The sequence below is a fragment of the Venturia canescens genome, chromosome 2 (genome assembly GCF_019457755.1).
Source record: "Venturia canescens isolate UGA chromosome 2, ASM1945775v1, whole genome shotgun sequence".
In the NCBI taxonomy this organism is placed as follows: Eukaryota; Metazoa; Arthropoda; class Insecta; order Hymenoptera; family Ichneumonidae; genus Venturia; species Venturia canescens.
In genome coordinates this window covers 8,780,440-8,803,310 of record NC_057422.1, presented here as the reverse complement: position 1 = coordinate 8,803,310, position 22,871 = coordinate 8,780,440, and the positions used below count along the sequence as shown (strand labels likewise).

The following is a 22,871-nucleotide window of genomic DNA, read 5'->3' as shown; positions in this document are numbered from 1 at the left end:
TGAATCTCGGCTCTCTCTAATTAGCACGGGATCCTCGTACTTAGCGACGCGATTTGCGTGAAATTCCACGATAACGTTACCGATAAACATCTCGGATATATCCGTTTCGCGAGGCGATGAAAGAGCCCGCCGCCCACTACCTCGCCTTATATCCTTGCATACATATAAGTAGCTTACGTACGAAAACGTGCATACACAGTGGATGGGACTGCAGTCGTCGCTGCATGAATGGAGTAGCGACGAATTCATCAGCACTAATTTCGCGTTTGCAGAATCGAATACTTGCCTGGAATAAGAAAAACGAAAGATTAACGAGAGATGCCGTTTGACACACGAAAGCTTCGAAAATATTGAGCGCTCACTCATCCTGCATAACATCATTGAAAATGATGAATCCCATAGACTGTAGCGCGGATGAATAACGGGAGAAGTGACGTTTTCTTAATAAGCAGAACTAAAGTGATGTAATTTGAAAAAATGTGTTTGTTTGTCGAGTTTCCTCGATCTTGTCACACTTCAGCGGCGAGTTCTTACCGCAAACATAGATCACTTCTATTGACGTGTTCAAGAGTATAAACAAAAGTTGGCGGCGCACATATATAGTAGAAAGAAGCGTATACGTGTATGTATATATTAGATGAGGAGAAAGAGGGACGATCGAGGGGAAGCGGTAGTAGCCGGGCATGATGTTTTTTCTGGGATCTGCCGACGAGAGAGCTTAGCTCGTTCGCTCGTATGAATAAGGAAGCAGGGAGCGGTGGCGGTGGCAGCGGCGGCGGCGGCGGCGGCGCGGGATCTTCGACGACGTCGACTCTCTCGCAGAAATGCCGAGGCCGCCCCGCGCGGATCGACTTGATTTATTGACAGGAAAATCTAGTCGCCGTTCGACTTGGTTCAGCTTACCTCTCTTCGTCGTTGCCGTCGCTGCGAGCAGCCTTTTCGACGTCGTTCTCCTTCGCAAACGCTCTCGCTGCGACTTTGCCTTGGCTCTGTGTGCTTGTTTATCAGTCTCTGTGTGAGAAGCGCTGGGCGACAGATATAGAGAGCAAATGAGACGGAGATACTCGAGATAAATGAACGGGTGAAAAAAACTGAATGAGAGAGAAATACTCGCGGTTTATGTAGGTTTGTTTGCCGCAGTGTTCTTGGATTATAAAAGCCAACGACGTTCTTCCACGGCTGCCCTGTCATTAAGGCGAATACGCGATAAGTATTGACGCGTTTGGTCCGAAGGGAATGGGATGGAAGGAGGTGAGTGCATGCACGTGATATTTGGAACGAGAACCTTTCTACTGATTCACCAAAAAGTTAGATTTTCAGTAAATTATAGAATTTTTCGTACTTTCATTATTCGTAACATCGATACAGAGTCAGTAAATTTGTCTTCTAAGTATTAACAATTGAAAAAAATGATTGGAAAGTTTCTGTGGATGTGCACATTTACGCTGATCGTCAGATTCCGTTTTTTCCGTCACCTCGTAAATCGTAAATGTTGGTACTCGAAAGAGATTCGGACGTTTATTTTTTCGCGAGAAGCTCTCTCAGCTCATTATAAGTGGACACATTACCGACTGTTTTGTCCAGTGCAGTGGAAACGCTTCCCAATGCTTGCTTAGCACACACTCACACAGGCTACGAACAGCCGCGTCCTCCCAGTTCGCGAAACAAACAAAATTCCCTTAATTTAATTCCTCATAATCCGGTTAAGCCAGCCATTAGCGGAATCACGTTCGCGTAACGTTACACTCTCTCTCTCTCTCTTTTGCTCTGTTTCCCTCTCCGTTCGCTCTTCCTCTACCGCCCTTTTCTCCGGAGCGTCGTGCCAGTTCTCTCAGTATTTTGTACCAATCGTACAGACCTTGTATGCTTCGATAGCCAGTTCTCTCTCCTCTCTCTGTTTCTGTTCCTCCTTCGAACACCCACCCCGAGATCAGCTCCCATTCCCCGGGCTTTTTGACCGCGGCGTGCTACGGGCTAATGGATTTTTCGAATCCGAAGCGAGTCAGACCACTTGGGAGTGAGAGGCGATAAAGCAAGTTGAAGTGAAGGAGCTTGCCACGCGCCCTACCCCAAAACCTCCTCGATTTCCTGTCGGATATCCGTTTTCTTATCCCCTTCAGCCTCTGACTGGTCAAACCATTGACTATTCGATCTTATATGCCTTCGGTACCCCGTTTGTAAAGTTTAAGGGAAAGAGAAGTGCGTTTAATAAATCATAATTGCACAGGTGCGTTATTGATGGTAATTGAAAAAGAAGAAACTTGCACCGAAGAAATATGTTGCCTCGACGTTGCTTTTCAGCATCGGAATGGCGACAAGGATATCCTGGAAGGCTCGCCACGTGTTGTCGAGAACAGGACACTATTAATACAATATTTATAGTTTTAAAAAGCTGGTTTCCTCGGTGAAGTCTCCATTAAAGTGTAATCAAGTGGTCGGAAAGTATGGTCCGGTTCGAAATAGTTGAGTAGAATCGCCACCAATCGACATTCCAACGGTAGCTCTCGGGCAATCATCCCCCTCGTGTGTGGAGGCCAAGCAGGCAGGCAGTCATGGATGCATGTACCCGTAAATCGAGAACGCCGCGAAGCTTATCGGAGAACTCGACGAGGAAAAGAGAGTGGGAGTGAGCGGAGCCTCTCTCCACCGTTGCAGCAGCAACAGCAGCAGCAGCAGCAGCAGGATCCTCCTGCAGGATACACTCCAGATAGAGAAGGTTAAAACGAAAGAGAGCGAAGGAGAGAGAAGGCGAAGGAGAATGAGAAGATCGAGGATTCACTGCTTATGTGCTTCACGTGGCCGGAGTGTATCGTTCGTGGTCGTCGTGGTCGTGGTCGTCGTCGAGCCTATGGCTGGTGAGCCTCGCTGCCGCAGGATCACAAGACAACGCCGCGGGGGCTACCGGTGTTGTTCGACTCCAGGGCCGCTGCCTTCGATTCGCGTTTCGTTCCTCGATATCTTTCCAGTTTTTTCAAACTCACGCGCGCTTATAAATCCTTGGAGGATCTCTCGCCGATTTCTCGTCTACGATAAATCGTGACTTTGATGTAATCCAATTTTCCTTCGTAAAATTGAGTTTCATTAGACTCGGGTTCGACTGGGTAATAGCCAAGCACATCGCGAACCGCATCATGAAGACGTGCAAGTAGCAGGCTCGGCCTGAAAGCACAGAAAAATCGGGGGGAGGGTGACGAATGATTTGGCCGGCGTTTGCACATTTTTGGACTCCCTTTGGCATTTTTCTCTCGCTATCGCTCTTCCCTCGATCGAAAGGGTTCCGAAAATCTCGAGTTCGGCCCTATACGTATCCGCGAGAGAGCTCTCGGGTGCCGTGTGGGCATTGAGATGCAGAGAGCGTGGTGCTACCGTGCGATGGTCCCGATACCGCCTAATGGACCGTCCCGCCCTCTTTTTCCTTTACCAGAGCATCTTCGCTTCTCTCCTCTTCGATCCAGCCTCCACCTTCGTCTTATCCTTGTGCGCGCTCACATATATCCACCTTTACCTCTCACGTCACCTTCCACTTCTTTCTTCCTCTCTTCCTCTTACCCTTTCGATCTCCTTTCCACGGACTCTTCTCTTTACTCTGGCATATATTCCGCTGGAAGCAAGCAAACCGCCCGCATCTCGTGTTCTCTCTTTCGCCCGCGCGCTCCGAAACTCTGCCTCGCTCACTGCTCCTTCGAGACGATTCCTTCCCTTCTCTCTGCCTCCCTTTCCAAACGACAGAGGTGAGATCGTACGATCGAACAGCCATATACCTGGCTGCTCACGATGATAAACATCGGCCATTATGGAGCATGAAATAAATATTATATTATGCTGCAATTCAGCCGTCATTGCCACGCAATCTCAGCAAGATCCGTTTTATACTAAATAATGTGTACGAAAAAGTGATGCATGCTTTTCTCCTCTCTTTAGCTTTCGCTCTTTTACACCTGTCGTCTCCCTCGGAGCTTGCCGATGTTTTCGCGAGCCCCATTAAAATTTGGCATTTATTGAGAGAGACCCCAATAATGGCGACTTTAAGCACGATGACAATCAACTCCGATATGTGTTTGGTCAACTAATTTCCATCGTGGCTTTCCTCTTATTGTCTCGACACTCGGCAAGGCTACTCGGTAGCGTAGAGGGAAAACGGGGACTTGGAGTGGGAAACCGAACGGCATTCGTCATTTGAGGCATTCGCACAATCGACTTTGCGCACAGCGGAGAAAAAACTTGAAATATTTTGCGTCCCTCGGAGCTTTTATACTGACGAAAAAGCCGATACATTCGCGAATGTGGGTGAAGATACTCGATCAAAGGTACTCGATTTATCGGTGTTTTCGGTATGGAGTGAGAAAGAATGAACGAAGAAGGAAGGAAGCGGGAGGAGGGGAGGCTACGAGGGAAAAGATAGATAGCGCACGCTGGGCGGAACTTTTGGGCAAAAGAATCGCCGCGATTTTCGTGCCCGTATATTTGTGTTTATGTTTATGTTTGCCTGTATACGGGTGTCCGTGTTTCTATGCTTGGCGGGCCTCGAAGTGTGTTGAAGTTTGGCAAGAGAGGGTGCACGGTAGCTGCACGGCCATAACCGAGTCGCGGCATCATTTATATTTACGAGACAACGGGGGCGCGGTGGATTCGAGAGGCGCATTGCATTGTTACAGTACCGAAGGGCACACACGAGAGAAGATCCCTCGAATGCGCGCTCCAGACCCTCAAGCATAGCCATCCTTTTTTCTGTGTCCTTTTCTTTCGCGGTTTCTCTTGCAAACACACACACACACACACACCGCCCGGACTTTCGATTTCTTCACCCCCGCACTCCTTTCCTTGGCCCGGTGGACCAGTGGTGCGTTTTACCTGGCGCGAATCGAAAACTCTCCGGTGTTTCGTTTCCAGCGTCGAAATCCTTTCTCAAACTCTTGCTCCACAGCCGGGATATATCGTCGCAACGCGCTGTTTTCGTCGTATTTTCAAAATATCGCGGTCGAACGGATCTCATAAAAATGTCGTAGCAGAAGGAAAAGCGAATTCTCGCTCATCGATCGCGAATCCTTCCAAGTATTCGAGGCTTTTGTTGCAAATAATAAAAATGGAGAAGCACCATTCATCAGAGACCCTTCCACTTTTTAAGAGAATTTACGAAATGAATCCTTCCATTTTTTTCATCACGGTAAAAGCCCGGATTAGGAGCATCTCGCTGCTCGATGTCGTCGTTCAACGTGTTCGAGAAAAGGTGAAAAAACTACTGAGTCGGAAAAAACGAGAGCGGAAATGTATGCTTTTGGATATCTCTCGGCTGGCAATAATAGAGGGTGGGGTCCGTCCGGGGCGGCTAGAATGTGAGATTCGTGGGGTTGAGATTTACCGTTCTCGCCAGGAACACTTGCCGCCAATCAGGCCCGCTTGCGCCGAGAGGATATTTCACAGTTATGGCCAGATAAACTACGCTAGAGCAGGAGAAAGAGCTCGCTTCTATATATCGCCACGTGAGTGTGTGTCCGGGTGTGTTCGTGTGCAGCACCGTTCGGGGAATAGAGCAGAGGCTATCATCAATGATGCAAACCGCGCTGCGGAACGCGACCGGCATTGAACTCCCGTTTGTCTTCCTTAAGGGTGTGCTTTACAACCGCGAATATTCTCGCCGAGAGTCCGTCTGTGAGTACGTTATGCTTCACGATCCTTCTCCGGACAAAACGTATAAACTAACTCGTATGAGAATTCTAGCCAGTAGAACCTCCCTGCTACGCCTTTTTACGTTTCGATTAATTGATCCGCGACGAGTCGTGGAGAGCAAATAGTGCCAAGTTATGAGGTGGAACTTCATTTCGCAAAATTGCGAAAAATGAAGGTAACGAAGCGGCTCCGTAAACGCGGGTCGTGATGGGAGCGAAAAGCCCTTAAAGTACGGATTCGCTGTCGCGCGATGACTCAAATGTGGACCGCAATAGAAGGATCGATGCGTCCTGATGTTCGTTTGAATATCTCGGAATAGAAATAAACCAAAAATATAGTACTTTCGAGAATTGAACGAATTCATTTTTCGCAGCTGATAGAAGATCGATGATCGTCTCGAAAAGGGTTTTAGCATGGAGTGTGTGAGGAAGATTTTTACAGTGGGAGTACCTGTAAGAGTTGGCGCACACCTCGGAGCCCCCTGAGGCTACAACGAGGAGAAGATCGAGCAGGGAATCATCGAGAAGGGCGAGAGAAGGATTAGCGGATGGTGTGAGAGAGGCAGAGATAGAAAGGAGGAAAGTAAAAAAAGATGAGGAGGGATAGATAGGAGGCGAAAAAAAGATTCTCCGTAGCGAGGAAGATGAGGATGCATGTACGGGTAGTCAGGAGAGTTAGAGAGGAGAGACCAAGAGTAAAGAAGAGAAGAAAAGATTGGGGCGAAGAGAGGTGGCTGTAGATTGATTATCTTGCCCGAGGAAATAGCAGCGAAGAAAGAGAAGCCTGTCAGGAGATAAAGAGACTGAGAGAGAAAGCGAGTGGCAGATCTCGCCATGCCAAAAGCCAATCCCAGCTCGATGAGCACTTCGGTGCGCACGTTCGCGCAGATTTCTACCACGAGTTTGGTCCAAGGGATCGCAGCACCTTGCTACTCATTTTTTTAATCGGTTTTTCGAGCACTTTCAAGCCCAATAGAACACGAAGAATAATCAAGAAGCAAGTGGCCTCAGATTTATTTTTTATTCCAAGCTACAACCTCTTCTGACTTTTTCTAGTCTAGCTTCGCTTCGGTTCCGTTTGCAGCGCTTTCTCCACATCATTTTTTCGAGCCAGACTTTCACATCATCCGCACGTATATAAAGTTAGAGCGGGCGTAAAAGGTTAAAAAAACGGTGCAGGGGAACCTTCACTTTCCGCTGATCCGCACAAAATCCCCGCACCCGTTGTACCCGGCCGAGGGTTCGAAAGCTCGGAGCGTGGTACGAGGGTCGTTCCAGAACCCTGGCAATGCGACCGGCCACCGCACTCAACGACGTTTTAAACCGCAACGATATCTCCTCGTTTCCAAATCGAAGCTATTCCGTACGCTGGTTATACTCCTATCCTATGCATACATACGAGTGACGAAACGAGACACAGAGAAAGCAAAAGAGAAGGACCGCGTGAAGAGCTCTCCCACGGGATTTCTCGCAGAACGAAGGGATACCCGAATTTCGCCTGCTCGCCGAGACCGAAGATTGGAAAGGGTTTTTTTTTTACGTTTGTTACACATTCCACGTGGGATCCCAGACGTGCTTGAAACAGTCTCCTCTTCCACGATGAGCTACCAGCTAGTTAAATCAGCAACGGAGATTCCACCAATTGTTTGAACTAAATTTTCAAAAAACAATTGATTTTGATGACGAAGCATGAAAACGAAACTCTCTTCGTTCTACGATCGTGGATTTAATGGAACTTGTTACCCTGATGCGATTCAAATATTTCTCCTCTCAAAAACTCGCTCACACCGTCGTACATCGAATGAGAAAAAAAAATAATAATGAAGCCATGCAAATAAAATAGTGCGCAAACGAAAACGCGACTCGTTTCGTTACGACGCCCACGAAGTTTTCCCTCAAGTATTTACAGCGGATGTTTACTTCTCGACGGAATAAACGTAGAAGCGAAACTCTTGAATATTTGAAAAGCCTCACACTTAGACGTTGATGCACCGCGCGGTGCCACGAAAATACGAGAACGAAAATGGGTATAAATCGGCGTGCCTGAGTTTGGTGATACAAGAAATCACGTAGAGGAATATAAAATTCCATCAATCGGTGGCTATGGGACATATAAATTCGGGAATACATTTTTTTATTTTTCCCCGTATCTTCGGGGGCCGATGGCGAGGCGTGTAGCCGAGTTATAAGGGGTGAACGTGACGGAGCTAAGCGGAGTGAAGCGGGACGAAGCCACTGCCTTATGTATTTGGGGTTTCAGGCCTTATTAATGATTGATCGGGGGATATCGACGTCTCCCCTCTGACGCGACTGATATATGGGGCTGGCCGTTTGTGCCTCTGCACGTGACACAATAAAACAGTCAGGTCCGCTCACGGGCTCCCAACAAACTCTCTTCACTACTCGCCATACTCTTTCATCTCTCAGACTCTTGTTGTTCTTTCTTTCTCGCGTTCTCCTCGCTCTCATATCGTCCAGCACACGCAGTGGCCGCATGCAAGTCACAGTTCGTCTATCGATGGCGTTTCACAATACAGTGAGTTTTTATCGATTCGGATAAGCCTCGATATGAGGCATCGTCGAGGGAAAGAAGGGATTGTGAATATGTATATAATGGATTCAGTTTTGGTCACCAATGCGATCGAGCATCGAAACGAATTTTATGGATTACTTTTTTCTCCGTTTCCTCCAATCTCACGCTGCGGATAAGCACCCCTGTTCCGAGTGCCCCGGCCACTTTCGAGCCGCATATCCCTCCAAAGTTTTTTTCTGTCGTCGCAACGAGCCTCCTCAAATTTGGAAGATTTTATCAAGCCCTAATTTGGGTACAGCAAGGTGAAAGGAGAAACGGCCCCTTGCGCACGGGCACGTGTCTGCTCAAAGTGAAGAATAAATTTTACCGGAAATATAGGTGGAAAAAGTGAATGAGCGAAGAAGAATATTGGCACGAAGATAGAGACACACGAGGATCCCCGAGGGTAGCATTAATCCCACCCTCGACACGCCGTACGACGTGCCGCCTAGAAAACTCTCGCAACCAGTCAAAGCAATCATATTTTCCGCCCCGGAGGCACGATTCGCGTCAATGCGAATCAGACTTAGTGATCTAATGTGGATCTCCGATATCGTCTGATTTGGCCGGCGTGATATCGTCTCTTCTCTCGCTTCACAATTCCCCTTGTTTTTTTCTTTTCTTTTCTTATTTTTCTCTTGTATTATCCGTTTGCTGTATATGCTCGTATATTGCGCCCAATATTATCGCAATCTGTTGGGGTTTTATTCTCTTTTTCTTTATCCAGTTCCTGCGTGACACACTGTCAAGGAATCGCAGGCAAAACAAAATTGAGATGAGCTCCATCGAAATCTCTTCCCTGACCACATGCGCTTTTCGCTCGAAAATATTTGCATTTTCGTCGAAACGTAATTCAAAGAATTTGAGTACCGCGACTTTTTTAAGGTAGATCACGCTCGTAGGATCGTGTTTTATGGGTGCGTCTAAATTCGGTCGATTTTTACTTCCTGATTAAAGATATCATCACTCTAAATTAATGTCAGAGTTATCTATTCGAAATTGTAAATAAATTTTCCCAACTTATTTTTTGGCGAATGAAATTACGAGCCATTAATTAATCGGAGATCCGTCACTGACCGAACCCGAAATTTCATTCGATCCTGGCCAAAATACTATAGTTTTTTATGTAAAAAATCGCATTAGAGAGCCCAAAGGGCAAACACAAAGGGAAATGGATCAAGAAAAAAGTATTAATAAAAATACAGAAGGCGCTATGACAGGAATGGGCCAAGCCAAGAAGAAATGAAATGCCGAAATAAGCAAATGTGAGATTATACGAGTGTTCGTTATCAATTTCGTTCAATCTTTAACGTAATATATCTTTATTACTAGTAAGATAATCGTCTCGAGTTTTTTCCCAAACCTTCGTTATAATTGTTATTGTGTACTTTTTCATAAACTTCGTAAAAAGTGTTCATTCCTTATATGAGGGATTCTCTGTCAAACCGACCACTTTTTTTCGACCATCTCAGATCTACCCCATAACTGATTATATCAAAGTACTACTAAAAAGAACTCTATGTGAATTTTTTCAGATTTTTAAATTCATAATTTTAGAAAATACCGTTTTTTTTTCAAATGAACATATCTCGGAAACTTGAAGTAACTGAAAAAAAATGTTTGCACATAAAAGTTGTAGTTTCGTGTTAGCTTTCGAGCCGACGACTCAAAATAATTTTTACGTTCTGGTAACGATGACTTTTTACGAAAAAAAGGGAGAATTATTTTTTTTATTCAGAAACAGCCACTTTTTTAGCTGAAAAAATTACAGAGTTTTCCAATACCCGGTACCTCGATCCGTGTCACTCTAGCGATTTTTTTGCGGTATCGTCAGACATATTGGAAAACTCTGTAATTTTTTCAGCTAAAAAAAAATGGCTGTTTCTGAATAAAAAAATAATTCTCCCTTTTTTTCGTAAACGTCATCGTTACCAGAACATAAAAATTATTTCGAGGCATCCGCTTGAAAGCTAACACGAAACTACAACTTTTATGTAAAAACATTTTTTTTCAGTTACTTCAAGTTTCCGAGATATATTCATTTGAAAAAAAACGGTATTTTCTAAAATTATGAATTTAAAAATCTGAAAAAATTCGCATAGAGTGTCTTTCAGTAGTACTTTGATATAACCGGTTATGAAGTAGATCTGAGATGGTCGAAAAAAAGTGGCCGGTTTCACAGAGAATCCCTCATATGGAAAGATAAATGATTTTTTACGCATAGTCCCTCTGTATTTTTCTTCGTATTTAAACACGTTTATCTAAATAAGACGGATCCTTTAAAATTTGATACGGGTATCATTGAAACTCTGTATTAATTTCAAGACTTTACTAAAAAAATAGAACTTGAAAAAGACTTTCTCTTCAATTGATGAGAGAAAAAATGAAACGTTGTTTCCTGAGCGTTTTTTGGAAGATTGTTTCAATTTTCCGTCGTCATTATCACTTGTACCGGCCATTTTTTTCTCTCGTAACCGATGAATCCGATGACTAGCGTCTAAAACAACTTGGTAAAAGAGATGATGATCACTTCGGAGAATAGTCTGAGACGGGAAACTCCCTTGCGAGTGATCCGGACGTTTTCTTTTAGTCACGACAGCCGAGCACTCATTCTTTATCGTCGTCTCAAGCTCTCTCTCTCTCTCTCTCTCTCTCTCTCTCTCACACACACTCTCTTTCTTATTCTCGGTTGAAGGAAATTCGCAGCAGGCCTTTTTTCCCTTGCCTCTGATGCCGTCCCCAGTCCTCCCCAAGCTCGCAAACCTACTCGGTCCTACTCCCTTAGCCAGCGTACGTTTTTTATTCCCATTCCCGTCACGTATATGGCGAGAAAAATTGCAGTTGAGCGCTTTACCCGGTTCGCGTTCTGCACGCTCGGATCTCCTCTCTATATCCAACTCCTTTCCCCACCGTGCTCGACGTCTCGCTTTCCTAGTATCAAATCCCTATCGCGCAAATGAGAAAGAAAGAGAGAATCAGAGGGAAAGAGGGCGCTCTCTTATTTTCTCTTCTCTTCACTTTTTTACCGAGCACCCTCCGCCGCCGCGGCGTTCGAGCCAGCTCCTCTCGCTATAATTCGGCAGAGTTTCTCGTTCCATAAGTTTGTGGATTTTTGGCGAATTCCAAGATTCGTTGGACGATGCATCGACAATTTACTGGGTGGCCTCGTATCGAAAGAGCACGTGCTGTGCTCTGGCATCGTGCCACCAGACCGTCACGTGAGAACGGTCCTAGTGAAAAATAAAATAAATAAAAATACCAGTCACCGGTACCTACATGCTTATTATTTCGTTTATAATTCACTCAACCATCGCGATTCCGTTCAATTTTTAAGCAATCCTCCAATCGCTACCAACTGCTCATCAGCTTGAAAAACCGAGCCGCCATCATTTCATTATCCCAATTCAACCGTCATTAAAGTAACCCCCGAATTGGCAAATCAGAAAACTCAATAAAAAAAAACAATCTTACCAACGATGCAGGAATTTCTTCCCTAAACTTATTATTCCCACGAACAAACGAATCTCTGCATCACAAGAAATGTTGACTGAATTTCAAATGGATCGGAAAAATATTTTTCATAAAAATCAGAATGAAAGTTTACAGCATAAATAAAATTCCTCGCTTTATTTTCCTTCCAAGTAGACTTGGAGAATTTTGATGAAAATGAAGCACTTTAATGAGGAATTTGATGCAGCAGGGGATGCGAAAACTCCTGATGGAATATAATGTTGCATGCGCGGGTTTTATTCAACGAGATACTACAGAGATAGGTAGATATATTGAGACTATGAGGTTGACCAGTGGATCATTGTACGTAATTACGGAGAGAGAGGTGCGGACGATTACCTCCGGTGTATGTGCGTGCGTGGTGTTGCAATACTGAGGCCACTTCGAATGCAGTTGAGATCGCGAGCACGCGTCCCGTGCCCAAGTGCATGTTCCTTCTCGCTTCCTCTCTCCTCTCTGCGATAATGCAATTATGGAGAAACGTTGCTGAGAGAGCATCCTCATCGTGATATATTCGCTTCTCTTTCCTCCGTGTATAAAAAGGGGAGAGAAAAAGAGGAAGGTGAAATTATTGGGAGCTGTTCTGTTGCAGCATGCAGAGATAACTTAAAGAGCACTCTCGTCATAATTATGACATCATGCATGTACGTTCGTGGGGACAACGACGACGTAAACAATGGAGGACCACTTGACCCTCTGACATACTGCTACCGATATTCCGTCGCATATGAGAGTGCTCGTTATATCACTGCGGCAAAATGATCGAGTCTTCTGCTTATTTTCATTACATTAGAAAAAAATCAGAAAGTTCCGGAAATCGTGACTCTTTGCAAGTTTCGAAAACTGTGAGGATTTTAAGGACTGAGGTCAAATGAGACGAATCTCAAACATTAAATTGATCAACAGAATAAAGGTTCATTTGCTTCTAAATCAATCTTTCAAAATTGTTTGAAAGGCTGTTGAATTTAGATTCATCGTGCTTTCGAATCTCGCATCATTTCTCCCTCTCCTGTCAATGAAACTTCAATTATTCGATATTTCGTTGTCGAATATTCGACGGCGTGGTGCCTGGCATTTGAGATGATTTCCGGTAAAGAGTTCCTCATCAAAATCCTGTTTTAGTGTCATATTTTTTTCGTTTCCATCGCATTGAGTAGGAAATGAACTAGAAACAAATAAAAAATGTACACAACACGGCTGCCTGAGTTTGCAGGTATACGTGGTCATAAACCGACGACGCGAGGAAGCACTTGGCCTTTGATTCGATAAAAGGCCCGCGTGTATAGCTACGTATTTCATTCCATAAAGCTACCTCTATAATACCTATATGGGATATGTCATGCGCTCTTTCACTTTGCGCTTGGTTGGTCGCATGGCCTGATTGGATCGACTCTCGGACTAATCAACGTGACGAAAATTAAACGCTCAGAGTGTACTGAGAGGGATGATTAAAAAGATTGGCCATCCGCACCGTGCATATATCGCGGAACGTCGGGCATCCCCGACACCCTCGTTGACAGACGAGCCATACAGTGATAATATCAATAATAACAAAAAACCTCGGTTTTCCGGGAAAACAAGTTGAGCGAAGTTATTTATTTTTCTACGAACTTGCCGCGTCCCCCACACTCCAAGACTCGGGTTTCAATATTTTTTGGGGCAATCAGTGGGGACACTGATTGTGAGCCGGACGCGTCGGAACGCCCGACGAAATAATCCAATACGCGAATAGACAGCGAGGATTAATAAAGAGAAAAGCGATATGTGCTTTAATACCAAGTTGACACTAGCCGAGTGCGTTGTGTTAAGAACCAAAAGTGTCACGTTCAACATTGGACGTGTCAGGCGTATGGTAATTATCAATTTGAAACTTTACCAGAGCACTCTATCCTCGATTCTGTGACCGAGAATATTACTTGTTTGTTGAGTGACATGAACATTCGAGAATAATGGTTGACAGGTGATGATATAAAATTCTCATTTCCAGATTATCGTTGCAAATATTGCAGATATTTCAGCGTCGCACTTTTTTTTAGATACTGCTCCTCTCAATTCTGAAGTGTTGATCGCTTCATCAAAATTCCGTAATACTTATAATTGGAAAAATATATATTTTGACAAATTTATTGATCCTTAAGATAATGTGAGTCGATGCTTAATTTGACGTTAATTTGAAAAAATACGTGAATTCTATAAATAAGAAATTATGCTGATTTCAGTGGAGTGACAATTTTTTTGTTTACCTTTTCGCTTCGTTGTGTCTCTAATCCTGTTGGAATATTTTCTTTATCCGGCTAAATACTAATGTAGCCCGAATCCGACTCCCACGCTCCGAAACTCTCCCTCTCCCCTTCTCTCTCTTCCCCAGCATATTCATAATCTTGGATGTGCCTAAACAATGTGGTATGAAGCGGAAACGGTCGATCCTCTCTCACCCAACTTTTATGTCACTGACAACGTCACGAACGTGTAGCGTTCTCCCGAACGACGTTTTCCAAGTCGCACAACACCCGGAACGTCGTATGTATATAAGCAAATCCAAGGGGAAGACACGCGCATCCTGCGTTCGTCCGTGACAACACGCGTGTCTTTCTTCACTCCTTCTCTTCACAATGGTCCCTCTCTGCTTCCTTCTTTTTTCCCCTTTTATTTATCGTCTCCCTCATTTTCTTCAGCCTCTTCGATAAAATGAGGATTTTATTTAATGAAAAGCCTAAAAATACTTCTAAGATGAAAAAATATGCGGAAATGACGAAATATTTTATTCCCATTTTCCAAAGTCGTTTCGAAAAGTACCAAAATACGATTCCATTTAAATGTGCCCCCCCCCCCCCCCCCCCCCTCGTCGCGTGTCTTATTGATTCACGAGCATAGATAAGCGACCTAAATGTGTTGAGAATGAAAAATTATAAATTCAACGATCGAAATTTGTCGCGATGGCATTGCAGTCTTATAAGATTCCATCTTCTGCTTCCGCGAAGACGCACCATGCCAATAATTGTTCCATAAAAGAAGCTTATATGTGTCATCTATACATAGATTTTCCACACAGGTGTGTCGAGATGGTAGCGAGAAATGACTCTTCTCTCGTCTATATGTGCAACGTATATGGAAATGAGAATAAGCACCGCTCCGTGCCCCTTTTTCTTTCTCTGCATTTTTCTCTTTCTCGTTCTTCTGCAACAGACTCTACCAAGTATGCAAATTATTAGTTTATTTCAAGCAGCCGCTCCATCTCGGTCTCGACAGCTCTGAGATCTCTTTCGTCTCTTTTATTGTCACGAAGTTCGCCTCTGATCTCGTCCAATATGATTAACAACTGGATATGGACACTTTCTTCTAGAAACGACTTCGAGAAATTTCTAGGAATACTTGTGTCGAGAAATTGGAACTGGAATTCTATCTTGAAATTTCAACTATAATTCGAACAAAATATTTCTCGAGCTAGATCGTGGAATTCAAGTGAGTAAGGATCGAACGATCGTAAGAATAAATCCGATGAGACGAAAAGGATTTCAAAGCGATTATTAGAAACGAAAATAAAAGATAAGTTTTCTTTTTTTTATTATGTTGTGACAGACATAAATAATAAATAAATTTTGTTCGATCGTTAAAATCTAATTGTCATTTTCCCGAATCCAAAAAAGAATTGTTGAACGCACCGGCTTTTCAGAGTTTTTAACTGACGTGAACATTTTTTCCGGCTTATTTGTAGCATCTTCTGATTAATCGAGTGGAATTGTGTTTCTATTCACCAATCGCAGGCATAAAAAATAATTTATCAGTCATCGTGTGCGCATTGGGAAACGATGCTTTTCGATTGCCAGTATTCCAGTATCCAAAAAAATTCGAATGTTCCTGGATCGTTTTATCTAATAGAATCCAAATGTAAGAACTCGTAGCTAAAGTTTCATGACTGGATAAAGTACAACTGCGGGGACGATGAGATCAAGCGTAGTACCACGTGGAGTTTGTTTGGACGACAAGGTCGCTCGTTCGGCAGTCTATGTGAATACACGTGGAGATATCTTGAAATGTCGGGGGTGTTGCTTGCGCGTAGAGAGGTGTAGAAGTGTAGAACGCGACATAAATATGTAAGAGCCGCGACGTCGGCCTCCGAACTCCGTTTCAACCCCCTCGCCGTTCTCTTGGCCTCGTGATCGTCCGGAGCACGGGGTTTGTCAGTGTTTCAACCCTCACAAAGAAAGAGTGAGAGAGAGAGGAACTTGGAACATGAGCCACTGTGGAGCGTTACTGTACGTACTCGTCTATACCTTTAGTGCGCCCGGACCTGCATCAACCCCCTCTTTTCGCAAAGCTGCGAGGGACGGAGGTGGCGCAACTGGCGACGTCACTGGTGGCTGCGTTCGAAATCCTCCCTCGCGCCCTCTCGCTCTCCACTCTCCTTCTTTCCTCTTTCCTCGCCCATTCCTATTCGTTGCCACTGATCGAAGTCAGCTGAGCGGAATAGCGGATAGAGCTGCATACTCAAACTTCCCAATGCCTTCCGCTATCTCCCTTTCTATTCTGCACACATTCTCCTACATCTTTCTCGTTCCAATTTTTCGCTTTCTCTCTCCCTCCCTCCCTCCCTCCCGCCTCGCTCCGTGTCTCTCTGGCTCTCTCTTTCCCTGTGTCGCCAAAGCTACCTCGCTCTCTTTCCACAACTCGACTTCGCGACTTGCATATATTCATGAGCTTCGCGCCCCTGATTCCCATTGTAAAACCATCACACCTCACAGACTCAAAACTTTCCCTCACATCCCTCAAGGATTGATTCCCCGGTCTTGGTTCATTGACTCCTACGAAATTCGAGGTCGGGGATCCTCATAGAAATTAATACTACTTCGTTTTCTCGTATAATATCAAGCTAAATTAGTCCACAAACTGTTCCTCCATGAATGAGTACGCCTCTTCGTGGAGTTGAATTTTCTCAAAAATTCAATCGAATGCAATTTCCGTCATGTTCACAGCCCCCGAAAAATCTCTTTCTCCCAGAAACCTTTGCGCACATCTCAACATCGGTGCTATTTCAATTTCGATGGTCTGCTGTCCTGACCCCTCGTGTCACGAGATGCGACACAAAAATTGAACACAATTTATTTATCAATCATTCATCCCACGATAACTTGTTTTTCATTCTCAGTCAATTTATGAAAAAAAAAAAAAACGTTTTACAGAAGCAAGAGTTATCCCTGGCAGATTCGCGAGGTGACACAAGCAAACTAGATTTCCTCACGAAAATTATTGGCAAAATCAGATTCACGTACTCACAGCAATATTACGAAAAAAAAAAAAAATTGCTTTCAATCTCGATCGGGAAAGGCCTTTCGTTCTATCTGCTTGAACGAAGACTGTAGGAACAAAGTGCAATGTATAATAGAAACGTATATATAGTAGATAACTGAGTGTAAGGTGCTCATTGTGATGAAGCATGAGTCTGACCCAGTGGGCCAGTGGGGCAGGTCGCAGAACCGGGATGATACATACATATTTATGTCGCGCACCGCGCACCACCGCCACTCGTAGAGCACGGTCGAGCCACCCTCTCTCGTCTGCCCGCGACTACCCTCTATCACACTTTCATTTCGCGGCAGCTCTGCACACACGCACATGCACATTTACACACTGGCACGAGGAGCCTCTTGCGCGTCAGAATCTCGTCGAGGAGCATAGCACGGGCTGCCATTGGCCTTCGGGAGCGCGCTCTCTCACTCTTTTCCTGCAGGGGGTGCGATGCTAATCAGGGCCTAGGAAGGTGCGCATCCTGAGCACGCGCTTGTTTCTCCATCCCACACTCCCTCATTTTCCTTTTATCATTCTCTCTCTCTCGCTCTCTTTCTCTATTCTGAACTTCCGTGCAAAGATGTCGCTACCCACCATCCAGTAAACAGACTATAAGAGTCGAGAACGTGATACGAAAACATTATAGATTCAGTGAAAATTCTACCGGAAGTTCGGCATCTTCGACTCCCCACTTTGTATTTCCAACGGTTTTTCACGCATGACGCGAACAAATATTTCATCATGGTACACAGCTCATTTTTCAGCAGTTATTCAAACCGTAGATACAAAATCTCAAATTGGAATGTCTGTCTGTTCATTGCTTATTTGATTTCATGGACCCCAGCACGGACGAGCCAATTTCGTTGATCTCCAGAGACAAAAAAGTCGAATGAGACGATGACTTGATGGGATTTCGAGTATATCGTTCCTGCGAGAAGAAACAAGAAAAATTGCAAAATTTTGTCGATCTTTTACAGCCGAAATAATATAATTGTCGTGGGAAAAAAAGTTGTGCGATTCGAAATAAGAGGAACATGAGCTCGCCCCAAGCTGGATGTATGTCTCGGGCTCGTTTTGCATAATTTCATAGATAGCAGCGAGCGAGAAACCGGTAGCGAAAGAACCAAGTTTCATCAGGGTCATAGGAGGCTAATAAAAATCGTTGGCGAGAGTCTCACGATAGAAAAAGAAATAGTAGATTAATTTATAGTGCGTCTGGTAGATGATTTTCAAAATTCCGAGATAGGAAAGAGTGACATCTCAAGGGAGTCTTTACCGCGGTCGGTGGAAGAGCAGAGGGAATAAGGTGAATTTTATGCCATGCAGTCACTCGTTGCAGCAATGATCAACGATCAGTATGGGTTGTGCGAGTAAGAACTTCTGGAAGTAACGCACACGAGAGAATCCTCGTTTATGTCTATTTGTAGATAGACTTCTCCATGTACGAAGTGGTTACGAACGTGCGAGCGTGTGCGTACGTTTGCGTGTGTCCGCATGTGAACGCGAGCGTAGTCCTCGGATTTATGAGTCGATAATATCCTTACGTAAAGTGTTTATTCGACGAGCGTACCATTAATAAACTGTTTTATCGTGCTTTTCGACGGGACTACTGCTTTCGTCGATAAAGGACATTGCCAAACTGTGAGATTGTGTACGGATACAGGGACAGTCTTTCGAAAATAGAAAGATTCTGGAGACACGATTTTGTGACTATTTTCGACGATTTCATATTGAAGCTCGAAACGCGCACTTACATGCGTGTTTTCGGGATGAAAAAGTCGGATTAGATTATCAATTGAAAATTTTTTTCCCAACTTTTCAATAGAAAAATTATTGCCAGGGCGAAAACAGGGCGATAGTTGCCTGATAAAAAAGGCGTACGGTCATAAAACGTGTGTTTAGAGCCGGTGAAAAAATGAGGAGAGATGTATAAGAAGGTGCAGGAGAAAAAAACGAGACGACAGAATGCCGGGATGGACAATCTCCGCGTATGTTTGTGCGTGGACGGATGTCTGATGAATGCGGCAAATCGCTAGCGCACACTCGGCAATTATCACGTGAGCGTTGTAAAGAATTAATTGAAGCCTGTCGCGCGAGCGTGGTTGATCGTCGATATATAATATTATGGAATTCCTATTAGATCGAAGGTCCGCGGATACAGCGATAAGCCTTGTGCCAGCGGATCCTCGTGATGCGCGGAGACTGCGAGCTCTTGTCGGCAACTCATTTTGCCTAGTCGATGTGCGCCGGGAGAGGGAACGAGAGAGAAAGAGAGAGACGAAGAATCCCGGAGGAATAAGGCGATGAGAAAAAGTAAAAATTCACTCGAACGCCCACGCATTATTTTTTCGGCTCGCACATCTCCGACTTTGATCACGTGCTTCGGAGAGAGGTCCTTTCTCGTCCTCATCCTGTCTGCACGTAATTCTCACGTACAGAAGAGTCGCGTCTTTCGCTGTACTTCCACGGGAGACTTGTTCAGGGTCGCCATCTCTCGTGTATGTTCCTCTGGATGTAAGCACATACGCACACGTTTTTATCCATGGATGTGAGGGCAGGAGACATCGGCGATCATTTTCGCAGGAAGTTATAAGCCGGAGCTTTCCGAGCTCCGCGCGTTCCTCGCTTTTAAATTTATTCAAGGTATCAATAAGCGTGTCGCAGGAGCAATAAACGATGCTAAAAATGGGAGTGCAGATGACGTCAAAATGGCCGATTCCTGCTCGTAAGAATGATCGGCAAACTGATAATGCCACGTGTTTCGGCGTTTCGACGCCTTCACTCGTTTACCCGATGAATTTTCGACCGGTTCAACCTGATCGTAGACGACCGCTTATGATTCTCACCTTTCAACCTCTTCCGTGGGTAGTTCTCGTGCGCGTGAACACACACTCGCCGAACGAGCGCCCAAAATCGTTGCTCGAATATTTTTATTTACGAGTAATTGATCGTATATAATACATTTTATCAGGGTACGCGTACCTTTTTCCCACAATGTACAGCCCGCGTGTACCCAAACGGCGAGAAAACTGTTTTCGCATAATATGCAAGCAAAAATCATGACAACACGTGCGGAAATTCGTGTTCCTTGCGTTTCCAGGATATTTAGACGAGGCCATAAAGAACTCGGTCTCTTTGCGTGCGCAGACAAAAAACAAATAATCAGTCATCAAGAAGTCAGCTCGCATTTGCGCAGGAGAAAAAAAATCAGTGAAATACGTGAAATTCGAGGAAGGAAATTCGACGGATAAAATCTCGGAATCTACTAAAATATACAGCGATAGCGGAGCGTTTGGTCTGCGCAGTAAGCGATCGACCGACGTACGCGTCGATAATAGCAATTAACGCGATTATATCGTTCGACGTATAATCGTTAATATTTTCCCGATCGGTGGTAATTACCAGTGACGATTTATCACGAGTAATAGCGCGCATAAAGTCTCCTCGAATACCGAACACAAGATTTTCTGACTCTGCGCAGACGAGTATCTCCCCCCGCCCCTCCTTTCACCCTCCCTCACGAGTTTTTAAAAAACTTCAACATATTTTATCTCTTTTCTTCTCGAGAACGAAGTCCGCTCGTCTCACTTGTCCGGCGGTGTTTAACGCGGCAGTTGCACGCGCTCGTTCGACGATAGCTTGTTACGTCGACGAGGACACATCTTGGCACTTTGCGCCCGAGGACTCTCCTGCTACGGCCCGGAGCAGGACACTCGACTAGGTGTCCTTGCGCTTTAAATAAATGCGAAAATCCTGTGTGCTAGCAACTTCAGCCTTATAATATGTGTATATATGTAGCTACGCAGACGCGCGTATGTGTCGTGTAGCACGAAGATTCCATGTCCAATGGTGCATGCCGCGTAGATAGAGGCGACATAAAACGTATGTGTACACGCACACGGTTTTACATTGCGGAATATGTGAAAGAGGCGTGTACATAAATATCGTTGATGTGTGTAGAGAGGAGCAGCGTACGTGAGATTCCGTATATATGGAAGAACATGTATGATCGCGCGAGCTCATAGCTCTGGAAACAACTGGCTCGCGAAACGAGGAGTTTGCAAAGGCGAGAACAAAGACGGAAAAAGAGCTCAACTGGGCGGAATTCGCTCTCGGCTGGTTTATCCACGGAGAACTTTAAACACCCACGCAGCCGAAGTACACTTCGAAAAGTGTCGCGCGGCGTGGCAAAATTTGCGGGGAAAACTTCTCGCTGGCGTGTGTACAGAATGTTTCGCTGTATTTGTCATAGGACTCTGTGCTGGCACGCCGACGCCGAGATTCGCAATGCTGCGAGAGCCAGGCGCGTATCTCTGGAAGAACGTAAATACATTTTGTACGAGAGAACAGAATCCCCGGAGAACTCGGTCTCAATCGAGGAGAGGAGAGGAACGCGGAGTTGCCGGGGGTAAAGGGGACGCGAAAAACGTGATATAAGAGAAAACGAGAGACAAAGAGGCGGATAAAAGTCTGGAAAAAATGTAACACGAGCACGACGTAAACTGGAGGAGAATAAAAGGAGAGTGTGCGAGAGGCAAAGTCGATAAGACGGAGCTGTGGCGTTTGAGTTAAAGAAAGAGAACGGAGCGAAAAAATTGAGGAAACTGAAATAACGAAGCGGACACATGACTCGCGAGCGAGTGAAGAAAAATAAGAGGAAAAAGGAGAAGGAGAGCGGAGAGACGAGTAGACGAAGCGAATCCTCAAGGAACAAGTGCCTGGGGCGTTAGCCGATCGGTGTTTCCTCGTACCCCGAGCTCACCGGCACACCCCAATTTTAATCAGGACCCGAAGTATGCAAGCCCGCTCAGGATGAATGCCTCCGAGCCTCTCCCCCTGCTCTCTCTCTCTCTCCCACCCGAGAGTGCCTCTCTTCTTACTACCGAGCGTTACGATGCATGTAATTTATTTTTATTGCCACCAATTTTTTCCGACCCTCGATCGCTCGCTTTCTCTCCTTTTCTAGTTGCCCGTCTCTCTCTTTCTCTTTCTTTCTTTTCTACTTTCTCCCACTACTAATTTCGACCGAGAATTGCTCAGTCTTCGAACTGAACGCAACGCATGCTTGCTCCTGGAAAAATCGACCCTCCGCCGTTTAGGTGGATCCCGGCACCAATCGATTCAATCTATAAAACAAATAGCATTTAACCAACACAGAGAGTTGTCACAGGCACTCTGTACAGACTTAAATACTTTCCAATGTACTGAAAAAGGATTGCTCGAAAGCTCGTAGACAAATCCTTTCCATTGGACTGTGTATGTGTGTGTCGGAAAGAGCAATCTCTCGGTATAAAATGAGAAATAAAATGAAAATTGACCTGTTGCATTGGCAGTGCCCCTGCAAGTGTGTTATCTTGAAGCAGAATTCGTGAAAATGACGAATACGCCAGTGAGACGAATATTTTTTCAACATCTTCCCGAAATGGAGTTTATGAAACGAAAATGGGTTACACGGGTTTCTGCAATCATGAAAAAAACTTAGGTTGCTCGTGCTGAAAGAATACCTTAAAAAGCACTGCCTCGTGAGACTTTATTGGATTCAGTACAACTATTAATATATAAATATATAAATATCAGTGCTGCGAATAAAGTAGATGGTCGGGAAAAAAATGTGGGTAAATGGTTTTCCGGGAGGGTCGAGTAAGCTGGGAGTACGTGGGCGGGTTACGCGCTCTCTCGCACTTGTATTTCTAAAAAGAAAGGAAAGTGGACCAAGATTTATTGCGCCACTGCAGGGCATACTCTCGCTATCCTCGAATATCCAGAAGCCGATGCCTAAAAGAGAGATGTCGGATGAAAAGAGAGCGCAGGAACGATATACACACGTTAAAATATAG

General features: G+C 44.8%; 1 long non-coding RNA gene across 1 annotated transcript in view; it reads left to right on the top strand.

Moving 5' to 3' along the window:
* The first annotated feature begins 1,141 nt into the window (after positions 1 to 1,141).
* Positions 1,142 to 22,871, top strand: part of LOC122406797 (uncharacterized) — a 118,200-nt gene continuing 96,470 nt past the window's right edge. Inside the window, exon 1 of the long non-coding RNA XR_006260074.1 lies at positions 1,142 to 1,251. This is a non-coding gene — a long non-coding RNA (uncharacterized lncRNA). The remainder of the gene's footprint in view (positions 1,252 to 22,871) is intronic.